Genomic DNA, 14,024 nt, shown 5'->3' with positions numbered 1-14,024 from the left:
GCAAGATACTCAGTGCTTTGGCAAAAGTCAAACTTCAAATCAAAGTGGAAAATATCATGGAATGTTCATTGGTAAACTTCAATTACTCTTGAAATCAAATTTAATAAATTAATATCATTAAGAAAAAAAATGTGATCAAATTCCAAAAATATACTTTGAAAATACAAATGATGAATACTAGTATTAGTCATGCAATATTTGAATAACTCTAAATGAATATAATTTTAAAATGCTGTCACAAATAGAATTTCTATGACGAAGGACTTGGTTAAATGTTTTGAAGAGCTTTATTTTTTTTTTTACAATTGAAAGTTATTAAAGTCTCGAAGATGATAAGATTTTGTGCACTTTTTTACAACTGCAGAATAAATCAGACCAGAGAATAAATTGGCAAAATGAATTTATGGACCCCATTTCCAGAGCTCTAAGAGCGTGCCCAATGGATCAAAGATTTTTATGACCAAAGAGTAACTAATCTTCAGGGTAAAGTTAAGAATAGACGCTCGTAAATCGCAGAGTTTAGTCCATTTAAGATTTACAATCAGGGAGAGGGTTTCAGGGTCAAGGATAATGCTATAAATAAGTCCGCGAAGGAGGCAAAACAGAGAGAGAGAGAGAGAGAGAGAGAGAGAGAGAGAGAGAGAGAGAGAGAGAGAGAGAGAGAGAGAGAGAGAGAGAGAGAGAGAGAGAGAGTTTTAGCTGCAAAATTTGCAATATATCACAAATGGGAGAGAACTAGTATAATTGGTGTAACATTTAAAAAGAAAATCGACAATGTATGATAGGAAGAATATTTTTAAAAACTACAAACTTTACAAAGGGAAAGTAATAAACGTGATGGCCGACGAAATACAATGAAATATGACCTTGTTTCGAAAAGAAATATTAAATATTCCATCTTCCAACGTCCTTAATCCCACTTGGCCAAACTTTAGAACACCCTTCTTCTTCTTTTTCCCTTTCAAAGGATTTATAGGGGACACCGGGGAGGTAAAATGAGCGATGGTCTTTGAAAATTATATATGGAAGACAGAGCTGAAAAACAAGGTCATAATCATAACAGGGAGAGGTGGAATGTCCTATGGAAGTGCACGTGTGTGTATATATGTATGTATGTTCGCTGCGCAAGAGAAAGTCAGAAAGTTTAGGGCGATTCTCACTAAACTGTCGTCCAGCGATGTCTGCGTCCAGTTTCCCTACTGAGAAGGTTAGGTGGACTTCCTTATATTCCTTCTCTTCCTTGGGCAAGGCTAATGACAGAGGCCTACACATCTCTAGTGCAGGGCATGGTTTGCCTGTCTTCACTGCCTTGGCAACAGCTTTAAATGCCTTCGACGTAAAGGGGAAAGCTATTGAAGGAGGAGCAAGAAAGGTAGGGTGTTTCTTGCTCAAGGCGGACATTTTCGAGTTTGAATAGCCCGCCTTTTTCAGGCTACTTGACAAGAGAGCCTGTGCCTTATTGTGGTCGAAAACCATGACCTCCTTCGGTTCCGTCTCCTCTTTTGGCGTTGGTTCATGCTTCAGTCGAATGAAGCAATCAGGGTAAGCATTAAAGCTTAGCCAAAACTGGACGTCGTATAAGGGGACGGCTCCCATTTTCTCCGAAATATAGAGTTTGCCATTAGTAATTGGCATTAACTCGCATACCTCCAGGGATTGGTTTTGGAGCAGGTTGGGAAATCTTGGACTCTGGGTCGCTTGTATGACAGTCGGGAGGCAGCAAGTCGAGCTTCACGGGGATCTCTCTCAAGTCTCGCTTCCCTTGCTTCGCCTTGCTTGCGAATTTTCTCCATTAAGGCTGTAAGATGGGCCAGTGTCTCGCTCATGTTGTCCAATGGAGGGGTAGAAGTTGAAGATGCCGAGGGTAACGGCTCCGGTGCCAGCACTGACGGAAGGGACTCCGACTCGACATCCTCCTCTTCTTTTGGAGGTAGAGTAGACTCCTCCTCGGGATCATCCTTTAGTAGATCCTTTTCAGTGTCAGTAGACACTTCAGACATCCTTTCCTTCTGGTGGATGTCCCTGCTTTGCAACGCCTCACTGGCATCCGTCTTGATGGGAATCTGCACGCAAGGAGGTCCAGGTCGTGCTTGGGGCACGACAAATTCACTACCCGCTTTCGTGAAGAGCAAGCTACGCATCCTATCCTTAGGTAGGTATGGTCTCGGAGAGTTCTTCTGAACCCTCGTACCCACTTGCGCAGCTTTTCTTGTGCCGCATCCCTCGGCTCCGTTGACTTGGGGTCGTCGAAACCTTCGGTCACCAAGGTCCGGCAGATATGGCAGTCTTGGGGGTCCCAGTACCGCAGGGTTTCAGTAGTCATGGTGCAGGGGGCATGAGACCAGCACGCTTTGTGACTGTAGAAGTTCCTACTCCTATGGTTGCAGAAGATCGCATCGCATTTCACCTGGGGTTCCTCCTGTAAAGAAAGGAAAATTAAATGAGTATGCAGTTGTTTATCTCACATGATAAACAGATTATGCAAAATATTAATATTTTAACCATTATAGCTTAGGTAGTAAGCTAGAAGGAAATTAAGAAAGACATACTTGTGTATCCTTTCCAGCCAATTGCTGTGACCTCCCCACAATATTAAGGTTAGAGAGTTTCCTTTATCAGGGCAAACTCAAAAGAGAAGGGTTCTAACCTCTAGGGATAGAATAAGTGTACACTACCACTGTCCCTTCTTAAACTATTTAATATTGTGGGGTAAGATATTAACTTATTTCTAACCGAGTATTGAAGGAATTCTATTCTTTCAATATAGGATTGGTTTCAGCAATAGACTGTGCAAGGACACACAAAGTATGTTGGAAAATAACTACTGTATAGTATATACTATAGTTTTCTGTCTGCAGCATATACTATACTGCAAATATACTGGCTCCTGTATAATCATATACAGTGATACCTCTACATACGATCTTAATTCGTTCCAGAAACTGCTTCGTATGTTAAAACGATCGTATGTTGGAGTAAATATTCCCATAAGAATACATGGTAATTTATTTAATTCGTTCCTCAGCCTAAAAACCCATAATAAATCCTTAATAAATGGCTACACATAATTACACAATACATTAATACAATACCTGTATAATAAATACATATTACAAACCAAAAAAAAAAGAATAATAATAATGAAATAATAAAAAAAAAACGGGTTGTAATGTAACACTTTACCTTAGCGACAGGCCAGCGCAGGTGTAGGGACTTCTACGCAGGAGTAGACGGAAGATCAGCAAGGAGGTAGGGACGGTGACTTTGTACGATAACTTGTACGATAACTTACACTAACTTACACTACTACATGAACTTTAACTTAACTTAGCTTATTTTTTTTTTTCATTTTTATAATTTTATATTTTTTTTACATTTTTCCTTTTCTTATTTCTAATTTTAATCACTTTCACTCAATTCGGTCTTCCTTTTCTTTGCTTCACTTTCTTTCTTTTCATCATGATCATTAGACCGTTTTGAAGATTTTTTAAAGAAACTATCGAGTGAAAGTTGCTTTGTACGGCTTTTGAGGATTTTTCTAAAATGCGTTGAGCAAACATCATCGAACTGCGCAACAACACGGCAAACCTGAAGTTTCTGTGGGTGATGCTTGTCGATGAAATCAACAACGTGTTGATGATATGAGAACATCTGTTTTATTTCCGCCGTACCTAAGATTTCACCTACCTCCTCGATCTCCTCCAACTCACTCAACTGCGCTTGGAACTCAACATGCTGCATGGCTTGCACCTCCTCGAGTTCCTCGGTGGTGAGCTCTTCGTGATTGTCCCAAATCGATTCAAAGAATCACTTTAGAGGTATTTAATGTGTTTCTGCACGTTTACAAAGTTTGGTGCTATAGGAGGAATTTAACTTTTCCCATATTTTCAGTGGAAAATCCGCAGGTCCGGCCCTGTGACTCAAAATTAGAAAAAATTTCAATATGTCAATCTATGTCCCAAATTGATTCAGGGAGTCACTTTAGAGGTATTTAATATGTTTGTGCATGTTTACAAAGTTTTGTGTAATTATAAGGGCTAAAGGAGGAATTTAACTTTTTTTTCATATTTTCAGTGGAAAATCCGCAGGTCCGGCCCTGTGGCCCAAAAATCCAAAAAATTTCAATATGCCAATCTATGTCCCAAATTGATTCAGGGAGTCACATTAGAGGTATTTAATGTTTTTGTGCACGTTTACAAAGTTTGGCGTAATTATAAGGGCTATAGGAGGAATTTAACTTTTCCCATATTTTCAGTGGAAAATCCGCAGGTCCGGCCCTGTGGCTCAAAATTCCAAAAAATTTCAATATGTCAATCTATGTCCCAAATTGATTCAGGGAGTCACTTTAGAGGTATTTAATGTGTTTGTGCACGTTTACAAAGTTTGGCGTAATTATAAGGGCTATAGGAGGAATTTAACTTTTCCCATATCTTCAGTGGATAATCCGCAGGTCCGGCCCTGTGGCTCAAAATTCCAAAAAATTTCAATATGTCAATCTATGTCCCAAATTGATTCAGGGAGTCACTTTAGAGGTATTTAATGTGTTTGTGCACGTTTACAAAGTTTGGCATAATTATAAGGGCTATAGGAGGAATTTAACTTTTCCCATATTTTCAGTGAAAAATCCGCAGGTCCGGCCCTGTGGCTCAAAATTTAAAAAAAATTCAATATGTCAATCTATGTCCCAAATTGATTCAGGGAGTCACTTTAGAGGTATTTAATGTGTTTGTGCATGTTTACAAAGTTTTGTGTAATTATAAGGGCTATAGGAGGAATTTAACTTTTTTCATATTTTCAGTGGAAAATCCGCAGGTCCGGCCCTGTGGCCCAAAAATCCAAAAAATTTCAATATGTCAATCTATGTCCCAAATTGATTCAGGGAGTCACTTTAGAGGTATTTAATGTGTTTGTGCACGTTTACAAAGTTTGGCGTAATTATAAGGGCTATAGGAGGAATTTAACTTTCCCCATTTTTTCAGTGGAAAATCCGCAGGTCCGGCCCTGTGGCTCAAAATTCCAAAAAATTTCAATATGTCAATCTATGTCCCAAATTGATTCAGGGAGTCACTTTAGAGGTATTTAATGTGTTTGTGCACGTTTACAAAGTTTTGCGTAATTATAAGGGCTATAGGAAGAATTTAACTTTTCCCATATTTTCAGTGGAAAATCCGCAGGTCCGGCCCTGTGGCCCAAAAATCCAAAAAATGTCAATATGTCAATCTATGTCCCAAATTGATTCAGGGAGTCACTTTAGAGGTATTTAATGTGTTTGTGCACGTTTACAAAGTTTGGCGTAATTATAAGGGCTATAGGAGGAATTTAACTTTTCCCATATTTTCAGTGGAAAATCCGCAGGTCCGGCCCTGTGGCCCAAAAATCCAAAAAATGTCAATATGTCAATCTATGTCCCAAATTGATTCAGGGAGTCACTTTAGAGGTATTTAATGTGTTTGTGCACGTTTACAAAGTTTGGCGTAATTATAAGGGCTATAGGAGGAATTTAACTTTTCCCATATTTTCAGTGGAAAATCCGCAGGTCCGGCCCTGCGACCCAAAAATCCAAAAAATGTCAATATGTCAATCTATGTCCCAAATTGATTCAGGGAGTCACTTTAGAGGTATTTAATGTGTTTGTGCACGTTTACAAAGTTTGGCGTAATTATAAGGGCTATAGGAGGAATTTAACTTTTCCCATATTTTCAGTGGAAAATCCGCAGGTCCGGCCCTGCGGCCCAAAAATCCAAAAAATGTCAATATGTCAATCTATGTCCCAAATTGATTCAGGGAGTCACTTTAGAGGTATTTAATGTGTTTGTGCACGTTTACAAAGTTTGGCGTAATTATAAGGGCTATAGGAGGAATTTAACTTTTCCCATATTTTCAGTGGAAAATCCGCAGGTCCGGCCCTGTGGCCCAAAAATCAAAAAAATGTTAATATGTCAATCTATGTCCCAAATTGATTCAGGGAGTCACTTTAGAGGTATTTAATGTGTTTGTGCACGTTTACAAAGTTTGGCGTAATTATAAGGGCTATAGGAGGAATTTAACTTTTCCCATATTTTCAGTGGAAAATCCGCAGGTCCGGCCCTGTGGCCCAAAAATCCAAAAAATGTTAATATGTCAATCTATGTCCCAAATTGATTCAGGGAGTCACTTTAGAGGTATTTAATGTGTTTGTGCACGTTTACAAAGTTTGGCGTAATTATAAGGGCTATAGGAGGAATTTAACTTTTCCCATATTTTCAGTGGAAAATCCGCAGGTCCGGCCCAGTGGCCCAAAAATCCAAAAAATGTCAATATGTCAATCTATGTCCCAAATTGATTCAGGGAGTCACTTTAGAGGTATTTAATGTGTTTGTGCACGTTTACAAAGTTTGGCGTAATTATAAGGGCTATAGGAGGAATTTAACTTTTCCTATATTTTCAGTGAAAAATCCGCAGGTCCGGCCCTGTGGCCCAAAAATCCAAAAAATGTCAATATGTCAATCTCTGTCCCAAATTGATTCAGGGAGTCACTTTAGAGGTATTCAATGTGTTTGTGCACGTTTACAAAGTTTGGCGTAATTATAAGGGCTATAGGAGGAATTTAACTTTTCCCATATTTTCAGTGGAAAATCCGCAGGTCCGGCCCTGTGGCTCAAAATTCCAAAAAATTTCAATATGTCAATCTATGTCCCAAATTGATTCAGGGAGTCACTTTAGAGGTATTTAATGTGTTTGTGCACGTTTACAAAGTTTGGCGTAATTATAAGGGCTATAGGAGGAATTTAACTTTTCCCATATCTTCAGTGGATAATCCGCAGGTCCGGCCCTGTGGCTCAAAATTCCAAAAAATTTCAATATGTCAATCTATGTCCCAAATTGATTCAGGGAGTCACTTTAGAGGTATTTAATGTGTTTGTGCACGTTTACAAAGTTTGGCATAATTATAAGGGCTATAGGAGGAATTTAACTTTTCCCATATTTTCAGTGAAAAATCCGCAGGTCCGGCCCTGTGGCTCAATATTTCAAAAAATTTCAATATGTCAATCTGTCCCAAATTGATTCAGGGAGTCACTTTAGAGGTATTTAATGTGTTTGTGCATGTTTACAAAGTTTTGTGTAATTATAAGGGCTATAGGAGGAATTTAACTTTTCCCATATTTTCAGTGGAAAATCCGCAGGTCCGGCCCTGTGGCCCAAAAATCCAAAAAATGTCAATATGTCAATCTCTGTCCCAAATTGATTCAGGGAGTCACTTTAGAGGTATTTAATGTGTTTGTGCACGTTTACAAAGTTTGGCGTAATTATAAGGGCTATAGGAGGAATTTAACTTTTCCCATATTTTCAGTGGAAAATCCGCAGGTCCGGCCCTGTGGCCCAAAAATCCAAAAAATGTCAATATGTCAATCTATGTCCCAAATTGATTCAGGGAGTCACTTTAGAGGTATTTAATGTGTTTGTGCACGTTTACAAAGTTTGGCGTAATTATAAGGGCTATAGGAGGAATTTAACTTTTCCCATATTTTCAGTGGAAAATCCGCAGGTCCGGCCCTGCGGCCCAAAAATCCAAAAAATGTCAATATGTCAATCTATGTCCCAAATTGATTCAGGGAGTCACTTTAGAGGTATTTAATGTGTTTGTGCACGTTTACAAAGTTTGGCGTAATTATAAGGGCTATAGGAGGAATTTAACTTTTCCCATATTTTCAGTGGAAAATCCGCAGGTCCGGCCCTGCGGCCCAAAAATCCAAAAAATGTCAATATGTCAATCTATGTCCCAAATTGATTCAGGGAGTCACTTTAGAGGTATTTAATGTGTTTGTGCACGTTTACAAAGTTTGGCGTAATTATAAGGGCTATAGGAGGAATTTAACTTTTCCCATATCTTCAGTGGATAATCCGCAGGTCCGGCCCTGTGGCTCAAAATTCCAAAAAATTTCAATATGTCAATCTATGTCCCAAATTGATTCAGGGAGTCACTTTAGAGGTATTTAATGTGTTTGTGCACGTTTACAAAGTTTGGCATAATTATAAGGGCTATAGGAGGAATTTAACTTTTCCCATATTTTCAGTGAAAAATCCGCAGGTCCGGCCCTGTGGCTCAATATTTCAAAAAATTTCAATATGTCAATCTGTCCCAAATTGATTCAGGGAGTCACTTTAGAGGTATTTGATGTGTTTGTGCATGTTTACAAAGTTTTGTGTAATTATAAGGGCTATAGGAGGAATTTAACTTTTTTCATATTTTCAGTGGAAAATCCGCAGGTCCGGCCCTGTGGCCCAAAAATCCAAAAAATTTCAATATGTCAATCTATGTCCCAAATTGATTCAGGGAGTCACTTTAGAGGTATTTAATGTGTTTGTGCACGTTTACAAAGTTTGGCGTAATTATAAGGGCTATAGGAGGAATTTAACTTTCCCCATTTTTTCAGTGGAAAATCCGCAGGTCCGGCCCTGTGGCTCAAAATTCCAAAAAATTTCAATATGTCAATCTATGTCCCAAATTGATTTAGGGAGTCACTTTAGAGGTATTTAATGTGTTTGTGCACGTTTACAAAGTTTTGCGTAATTATAAGGGCTATAGGAAGAATTTAACTTTTCCCATATTTTCAGTGGAAAATCCGCAGGTCCGGCCCTGTGGCCCAAAAATCCAAAAAATGTCAATATGTCAATCTATGTCCCAAATTGATTCAGGGAGTCACTTTAGAGGTATTTAATGTGTTTGTGCACGTTTACAAAGTTTGGCGTAATTATAAGGGCTATAGGAGGAATTTAACTTTTCCCATATTTTCAGTGGAAAATCCGCAGGTCCGGCCCTGCGGCCCAAAAATCCAAAAAATGTCAATATGTCAATCTATGTCCCAAATTGATTCAGGGAGTCACTTTAGAGGTATTTAATGTGTTTGTGCACGTTTACAAAGTTTGGCGTAATTATAAGGGCTATAGGAGGAATTTAACTTTTCCCATATTTTCAGTGGAAAATCCGCAGGTCCGGCCCTGCGGCCCAAAAATCCAAAAAATGTCAATATGTCAATCTATGTCCCAAATTGATTCAGGGAGTCACTTTAGAGGTATTTAATGTGTTTGTGCACGTTTACAAAGTTTGGCGTAATTATAAGGGCTATAGGAGGACTTTAACTTTTCCCATATCTTCAGTGGATAATCCGCAGGTCCGGCCCTGTGGCTCAAAATTCCAAAAAATTTCAATATGTCAATCTATGTCCCAAATTGATTCAGGGAGTCACTTTAGAGGTATTTAATGTGTTTGTGCACGTTTACAAAGTTTGGCATAATTATAAGGGCTATAGGAGGAATTTAACTTTTCCCATATTTTCAGTGAAAAATCCGCAGGTCCGGCCCTGTGGCTCAATATTTCAAAAAATTTCAATATGTCAATCTGTCCCAAATTGATTCAGGGAGTCACTTTAGAGGTATTTGATGTGTTTGTGCATGTTTACAAAGTTTTGTGTAATTATAAGGGCTATAGGAGGAATTTAACTTTTTTCATATTTTCAGTGGAAAATCCGCAGGTCCGGCCCTGTGGCCCAAAAATCCAAAAAATTTCAATATGTCAATCTATGTCCCAAATTGATTCAGGGAGTCACTTTAGAGGTATTTAATGTGTTTGTGCACGTTTACAAAGTTTGGCGTAATTATAAGGGCTATAGGAGGAATTTAACTTTCCCCATTTTTTCAGTGGAAAATCCGCAGGTCCGGCCCTGTGGCTCAAAATTCCAAAAAATTTCAATATGTCAATCTATGTCCCAAATTGATTTAGGGAGTCACTTTAGAGGTATTTAATGTGTTTGAGCACGTTTACAAAGTTTTGCGTAATTATAAGGGCTATAGGAAGAATTTAACTTTTCCCATATTTTCAGTGGAAAATCCGCAGGTCCGGCCCTGTGGCCCAAAAATCAAAAAAATGTCAATATGTCAATCTATGTCCCAAATTGATTCAGGGAGTCACTTTAGAGGTATTTAATGTGTTTGTGCACGTTTACAAAGTTTGGCGTAATTATAAGGGCTATAGGAGGAATTTAACTTTTCCCATATTTTCAGTGGAAAATCCGCAGGTCCGGCCCTGTGGCCCAAAAATCCAAAAAATGTCAATATGTCAATCTATGTCCCAAATTGATTCAGGGAGTCACTTTAGAGGTATTTAATGTGTTTGTGCACGTTTACAAAGTTTGGCGTAATTATAAGGGCTATAGGAGGAATTTAACTTTTCCCATATTTTCAGTGGAAAATCCGCAGGTCCGGCCCTGCGGCCCAAAAATCCAAAAAATGTCAATATGTCAATCTATGTCCCAAATTGATTCAGGGAGTCACTTTAGAGGTATTTAATGTGTTTGTGCACGTTTACAAAGTTTGGCGTAATTATAAGGGCTATAGGAGGAATTTAACTTTTCCCATATTTTCAGTGGAAAATCCGCAGGTCCGGCCCTGCGGCCCAAAAATCCAAAAAATGTCAATATGTCAATCTATGTCCCAAATTGATTCAGGGAGTCACTTTAGAGGTATTTAATGTGTTTGTGCACGTTTACAAAGTTTGGCGTAATTATAAGGGCTATAGGAGGAATTTAACTTTTCCCATATTTTCAGTGGAAAATCCGCAGGTCCGGCCCTGTGGCCCAAAAATCAAAAAAATGTTAATATGTCAATCTATGTCCCAAATTGATTCAGGGAGTCACTTTAGAGGTATTTAATGTGTTTGTGCACGTTTACAAAGTTTGGCGTAATTATAAGGGCTATAGGAGGAATTTAACTTTTCCCATATTTTCAGTGGAAAATCCGCAGGTCCGGCCCTGTGGCCCAAAAATCCAAAAAATGTCAATATGTCAATCTATGTCCCAAATTGATTCAGGGAGTCACTTTAGAGGTATTTAATGTGTTTGTGCACGTTTACAAAGTTTGGCGTAATTATAAGGGCTATAGGAGGAATTTAACTTTTCCCATATTTTCAGTGGAAAATCCGCAGGTCCGGCCCTGTGGCCCAAAAATCCAAAAAATGTCAATATGTCAATCTATGTCCCAAATTGATTCAGGGAGTCACTTTAGAGGTATTTAATGTGTTTGTGCACGTTTACAAAGTTTGGCGTAATTATAAGGGCTATAGGAGGAATTTAACTTTTCCTATATTTTCAGTGAAAAATCCGCAGGTCCGGCCCTGTGGCCCAAAAATCCAAAAAATGTCAATATGTCAATCTCTGTCCCAAATTGATTCAGGGAGTCACTTTACAGGTATTTAATGTGTTTGTGCACGTTTACAAAGTTTGGCGTAATTATAAGGGCTATAGGAGGAATTTAACTTTTCCCATATTTTCAGTGGAAAATCCGCAGGTCCGGCCCTGTAGCTCAAAATTCCAAAAAATTTCAATATGTCAATCTATGTCCCAAATTGATTCAGGGAGTCACTTTAGAGGTATTTAATGTGTTTGTGCACGTTTACAAAGTTTGGCGTAATTATAAGGGCTATAGGAGGAATTTAACTTTTCCCATATCTTCAGTGGATAATCCGCAGGTCCGGCCCTGTGGCTCAAAATTCCAAAAAATTTCAATATGTCAATCTATGTCCCAAATTGATTCAGGGAGTCACTTTAGAGGTATTTAATGTGTTTGTGCACGTTTACAAAGTTTGGCATAATTATAAGGGCTATAGGAGGAATTTAACTTTTCCCATATTTTCAGTGAAAAATCCGCAGGTCCGGCCCTGTGGCTCAATATTTCAAAAAATTTCAATATGTCAATCTGTCCCAAATTGATTCAGGGAGTCACTTTAGAGGTATTTAATGTGTTTGTGCATGTTTACAAAGTTTTGTGTAATTATAAGGGCTATAGGAGGAATTTAACTTTTTTCATATTTTCAGTGGAAAATCCGCAGGTCCGGCCCTGTGGCCCAAAAATCCAAAAAATTTCAATATGTCAATCTATGTCCCAAATTGATTCAGGGAGTCACTTTAGAGGTATTTAATGTGTTTGTGCACGTTTACAAAGTTTGGCGTAATTATAAGGGCTATAGGAGGAATTTAACTTTTCCCATTTTTTCAGTGGAAAATCCGCAGGTCCGGCCCTGTGGCTCAAAATTCCAAAAAATTTCAATATGTCAATCTATGTCCCAAATTGATTCAGGGAGTCACTTTAGAGGTATTTAATGTGTTTGTGCACGTTTACAAAGTTTTGCGTAATTATAAGGGCTATAGGAAGAATTTAACTTTTCCCATATTTTCAGTGGAAAATCCGCAGGTCCGGCCCTGTGGCCCAAAAATCCAAAAAATGTCAATATGTCAATCTATGTCCCAAATTGATTCAGGGAGTCACTTTAGAGGTATTTAATGTGTTTGTGCACGTTTACAAAGTTTGGCGTAATTATAAGGGCTATAGGAGGAATTTAACTTTTCCCATATTTTCAGTGGAAAATCCGCAGGTCCGGCCCTGTGGCCCAAAAATCCAAAAAATGTCAATATGTCAATCTATGTCCCAAATTGATTCAGGGAGTCACTTTAGAGGTATTTAATGTGTTTGTGCACGTTTACAAAGTTTGGCGTAATTATAAGGGCTATAGGAGGAATTTAACTTTTCCCATATTTTCAGTGGAAAATCCGCAGGTCCGGCCCTGCGGCCCAAAAATCCAAAAAATGTCAATATGTCAATCTATGTCCCAAATTGATTCAGGGAGTCACTTTAGAGGTATTTAATGTGTTTGTGCACGTTTACAAAGTTTGGCGTAATTATAAGGGCTATAGGAGGAATTTAACTTTTCCCATATTTTCAGTGGAAAATCCGCAGGTCCGGCCCTGCGGCCCAAAAATCCAAAAAATGTCAATATGTCAATCTATGTCCCAAATTGATTCAGGGAGTCACTTTAGAGGTATTTAATGTGTTTGTGCACGTTTACAAAGTTTGGCGTAATTATAAGGGCTATAGGAGGAATTTAACTTTTCCCATATTTTCAGTGGAAAATCCGCAGGTCCGGCCCTGTGGCCCAAAAATCCAAAAAATGTCAATATGTCAATCTATGTCCCAAATTGATTCAGGGAGTCACTTTAGAGGTATTTAATGTGTTTGTGCACGTTTACAAAGTTTGGCGTAATTATAAGGGCTATAGGAGGAATTTAACTTTTCCTATATTTTCAGTGAAAAATCCGCAGGTCCGGCCCTGTGGCCCAAAAATCCAAAAAATGTCAATATGTCAATCTCTGTCCCAAATTGATTCAGGGAGTCACTTTAGAGGTATTTAATGTGTTTGTGCACGTTTACAAAGTTTGGCGTAATTATAAGGGCTATAGGAGGAATTTAACTTTTCCCATATTTTCAGTGGAAAATCCGCAGGTCCGGCCCTGTGGCCCAAAAATCCAAAAAATGTCAATATGTCAATCTATATCCCAAATTGATTCAGGGAGTCACTTTTTAGAGGTATTTAATGTGTTTGTGCACGTTTACAAAGTTTGGCGTAATTATAAGGGCTATAGGAGGAATTTAACTTTTCCCATATTTTCAGTGGAAAATCCGCAGGTCCGGCCCTGTGGCCCAAAAATCCAAAAAATGTCAATATGTCAATCTCTGTCCCAAATTGATTCAGGGAGTCACTTTAGAGGTATTTAATGTGTTTGTGCACGTTTACAAAGTTTGGCGTAATTATAAGGGCTATAGGAGGAATTTAACTTTTCCCATATTTTCAGTGGAAAATCCGCAGGTCCGGCCCTGTGGCCCAAAAATCCAAAAAATGTCAATATGTCAATCTATGTCCCAAATTGATTCAGGGAGTCACTTTAGAGGTATTTAATGTGTTTGTGCACGTTTACAAAGTTTGGCGTAATTATAAGGGCTATAGGAGGAATTTAACTTTTCCCATATTTTCAGTGGAAAATCCGCAGGTCCGGCCCTGCGGCCCAAAAATCCAAAAAATGTCAATATGTCAATCTATGTCCCAAATTGATTCAGGGAGTCACTTTAGAGGTATTTAATGTGTTTGTGCACGTTTACAAAGTTTGGCGTAATTATAAGGGCTATAGGAGGAATTTAACTTTTCCCATATTTTCAGT

This window comes from Palaemon carinicauda, chromosome 38, assembly GCF_036898095.1.
Source record: "Palaemon carinicauda isolate YSFRI2023 chromosome 38, ASM3689809v2, whole genome shotgun sequence".
In the NCBI taxonomy this organism is placed as follows: Eukaryota; Metazoa; Arthropoda; class Malacostraca; order Decapoda; family Palaemonidae; genus Palaemon; species Palaemon carinicauda.
The sequence above is the reverse complement of the archived record's forward strand: the minus strand, read 5'-3'. Positions refer to the sequence as shown.